Source organism: Lolium rigidum, chromosome 1 (genome assembly GCF_022539505.1).
Source record: "Lolium rigidum isolate FL_2022 chromosome 1, APGP_CSIRO_Lrig_0.1, whole genome shotgun sequence".
In the NCBI taxonomy this organism is placed as follows: Eukaryota; Viridiplantae; Streptophyta; class Magnoliopsida; order Poales; family Poaceae; genus Lolium; species Lolium rigidum.
The window spans coordinates 158460985-158465533 of NC_061508.1; positions in this window are offsets into that span (position 1 = coordinate 158460985).

Sequence of the window (4549 nt, forward strand, 5' to 3'; positions counted from 1 at the left end):
TGCTTCTTGTCCGTATTCTATTTATCGACTCTTCACTCCATAAACATGTGGACCTGTTTACGAGTTCGGTTCGCTTGGGGACAAGCGAAGTCTAAGCTTGGGGGAGTTGATACGTCCAATTTGCATCACTATTTTATATCATAATTTGCTGTTATTCATTGATATATTTCATATTGGGACACAATACTTATGTTATTTCATCTATTTTGCATGTTTCATGATTATTTGGGGATCAAGCACCGGAGCCAGGATTCTGCTGGAAAAAGCACCGTCAGAATGCAATATTTCGGAAGATCAACTGTGGAAGGGAGTTTTACCAAAAATCCTATTTTTCCAGATGACGAAGGAAGCCAGAAGGAGGGGCCAGGAGGACCCAGGGTGGGCCCACACCCTAGGGCGGCGCGGCCCATGCCCTGGCCGCGCCGCCATGTGGTGTGGGGGCCCACGGCCCCTTTCGCCTCCTTTCTTCGCGAAACCCTTCGTCCCGAAGACCTAAGCCACGGAGGAATCCTCACGAAGGGTTACAGCCGCCTCGCGGGGCGGAGAACACCAGAGAGAAAAGAGCTCTCCGGCGGGCAGGAATCCGCTGGGGAAATTCCCTCCCGGAGGGGGAAATCGACGCCATCGTCACCGCCATCGAGCTTGACATCATCTCCATCACCATCATCATCATCTCCACCGTCATCACCGCCATCTCCACCGCTGGACATCGTCACCGCTGTAGCAATTTGGGTTTGATCTTGATTGTTTGATAGGGGAAACTCTCCCGGTACTGATTTATACTTGTTGTTTATGCTATTGAGTGAAACCATTGAACCAAGGTCTATGTTCAGATTGTTATTCATCATCATATCACCTCTGATCATGTTCCATATGATGTCTCGTGAGTAGTTCGTTTAGTTCTTGAGGACATGGGTGAAGTCTAATTGTTAGTAGTGAACTATGGTTGAGTAATATTCAATGTTATGATATTTAAGTTGTGGTGTTATTCTTCTAGTGGTGTCGTGTGAACGTCGACTACACGACACTTCACCATTTATGGGCCTAGGGGAATGCATCTTGTACTCGTTTGCCAATTGCGGGGTTGCCGGAGTGACAGTAAACCTAAACCCCCGTTGGTATATCGATGCGAGGAGGGATCGCAGGATCTCGAGTTTAAGGCTGTGGTTAGATTTATCTTAATTACTTTCTTGTAGTTGCGGATGCTTGCAAGGGGTATAATCACAAGTATGTATTAGTCCTAGGAAGGGCGGTACATTAGCACAGGTTCACCCACACAACACTTATCAAAACAATGAAGATTAATCAGCTGTATGTAGCGAAAGCACTAGACTAAAATCCCATGTGTCCTCGAGAACGTTTGGTCATTATAAGTAAATAAACCGGCTTGTCCTTTGTGCTAAAAAGGATTGGGCCACTCGCTGCAATTATTTCTCTCGCATTTTACTTACTTGTACTTTATTCATCTCGTTACATCAAAACCCCCGAATACTTGTCTGTGAGCATTTATAGTGATTCCTTCATCAAAACTGCTTATCAACACCTTCTGCTCCTCGTTGGGATCGACATTCTTACTTATCGAAGATACTACGATACACCCCCTATACTTGTGGGTCATCAATGGCCTCAACCTGTTATCACCCGATTTTGGCCAAATCAGGAGGTAGGCCGCGATCAGGATGGGCTTGGAAGATTACACGTGGAAGATCTCTAAAGCGGCCTGGCACGGAGAATTTGGGCTAGATTGCCCGTGTATCTTTAATTATAGTAGATTATATTTAGATTGAAAGTTAGAGTTTATCTCGTGCACGGTTTAGTGCACGCCCACATTAGAAAGTCCCCTGGACTATAAATATGTACCTAGGGTTTATGGAATAAAAAACAACAACACAACGTTCACCCCAAAACAAACCAATCTCGGCGCATCGCCAACTCCTTCGTCTCGAGGGTTTCAATCGGGTAAGCGACATGCTGCCTAGATCGCATCTTGCGATCTAGGCAAGCACAAGCTCCACGTTGTTCATGCGTTGCCCGTATCGAAGCGTCTTTGATGGCGGGCAACGTAGTTATCATAGATGTGTTAGGGTTAGCATTGTTCTTCGTATAAACATGCTTACGTAGTGCAACCCTTGCATATCTAGCCGTCCTCATGCCTATCTCGGGCATGGGGGCGGCACCTGCTTGTTCATCGTTTAGTAGATCTGATCCGTTACGATTGCTCCTTGCTCTGCAAGGATTAGTTTAATATCTGCAATAGTTAGGCCTTACAAAGGGGGGGAGGATCCAGTGGCATGTAGGGTGGCGTTCGCAAGTCCTAAACAGGATGTTCCGTGGATCAACTACATTGTTGGTTCTTTGGCCTTGTTTAGGATCGGCTTATGAGCACCGTGCGTGGCCGCGAGGCCCAACCTGGAGTAGGATGATCCGATTATGCGGTGAAAACCCTAAATCGTCGTAGATCTCATTAGCTTTATCTTGATCAAGCAGGATCACCAAGTATTCGTGCACCCCGCACGGATCATGGGTGGATCGGCTCTTTGAGCCGATTCACGGAAAACCTCGAGAGCCGATCGAGGCTCGTATTTAATGTTTACGTGTATGCCATGCAGGAACTAAGCGAGGCATTCCCCATCACCTTCCCCGACCAGGTATAGGTCAGGTGGCACGCCCTTGCACTTCGCATCGCCGCGTGTGACCAGAAGAGCATTGCGGGCCGTTGCTCGGAGGGGTCTCAGCCAGCCGCAGCTCTAGGCTCTTCCCGGCTCTACTAGTGCTGACTGTCGCTGCCCGACGGTGGGTTTTGGCGGTCAACACATTCTGGCACGCTCGGTGGGACAATCGTTCACATCAACCACATCGCCATCTACATCTGAGATGGCGACGGACGGCACGCCAGTCACCTACGAGGAGCTGCCTGCTGAGCTCAAGAGGAAACATGACGAGATCAAGGCCACCCTCGAAGCCGACCTCATCGGCTCTTTTCAGAGGACCCGTACCCATGGCATCAGATGGAAGGGATTCTCACCGCAAGGTGCACTCGATGGGATAGATCTCTCTGCCCCGTCGGAGGAACGCACCATGGCCCTCGCGGCAGAGATTAACTACTTGGTGGCTCACTCGCTACACCGCCACTCGAAAACTTGGTCAACGTGTTGGAGCGTCTCGCTCGCGCGTGATCCAGGAGATCATGAGCCACCAGTACTCGCCGTCGTGACCAGCTCTCGGGACGCACCAAGGAGAGTTGCCACTCCGGCCCCGTCCACCGCTGCCATATGCGTTGGCAGCACTGAGCTGAAGTGCCGGCTACACCGGCATTCGTCGTCTACAAGATCGGTGGTGACCCTAATGACTACCGGTTCTTGGTTGAGGCGCCTAAGGAGATCCCTCAAGGATACGCGTGCACGTATGTGCCGGATTGTGGCAACCGGGCACTCTCAAACCAGGCCACAACGTCGGGGACTCCGGCGCAAACAGGAGGAACGTCGACAACGAGCTTGAGAAGCAGACGTGGCTAACTAAGAACGCCACCCCGACGAAACTCCCGAGCCCAGCTCCTGCAGTTGGCTCAGAGCTGGAAAAGCAAACATGGCTGGCTAAGCACGCCACCCCGGCGAATCTTCAGAGCGCATCTCCTGCAGCCAGGCACAGCCGGATCAGATCGGCACCATACCGAGAGACCAGTTCGGCATTATGCCGAAAAGGAGGGCAATCGGCTATTCCAAGCCGTACCCCGATGAGTACGAGATGATCCCGCTGCCACCTAAATATCGGCTCCCCGACTTCTCCAAATTCAGTGGATCGGATGGCTCCAGCTCCATCGAGCACATCGGCCGATATTTGGCGCAACTAGGACCGGCTTCGGTGTCGGATCAACTACGCGTGAGGCTCTTTTCACAGTCCCTCACGGGATCGGCTTTTGGATGGTATACCTCTTTGCCAGCAAACTCCATCCGAGTCTTGGAAGCAATTGGAAGAACAGCTCCATATGCAATATCATTCGAAGCTTCCGATTCTAGCATTGCCGATCTAGCACAACTACGTCGAAGCGCGGAGAAACGGTGACAGAGTACATCCAGACGCTTCGAGAACCTTAGGAACCGATGTTATTCGGTTCGTATAACCGAAAAGGAAGCGAGCCGAGTTGGCGTAGCCGGCCTTGCAACACAGCTCAAGGACATGGCCTCCCAAGCAGATTATCCCTCGCCGGCGCACATGGTTCGAAACTATCAGCATATGAACAAGCGCCACCTGACACTGTACCAAGACAAGTTCAAGCGTGCAGTAGTCATGGTCGATACAGAGGAAAGTGAAGTGCCTGCGGGAGACCAAGAAGTAGCAAGTGGCTGAGTGGACTCGGGGAGGAACCCCGTGTCCCGCAAATGGGTAAAGCCACCAGTGGCCGCCCAGGGGATTTGATTTTGACGTGACCAAGACCGAACAAATCTTCGACCTCCTCGCTCAAGGAGAAACAGTTGACGATTCCCGAAGGTCTCAAGTTCCCCACGGCGCAAGAGCTAAACGGAAAGCCGTACTGTAAATTCCACAATTC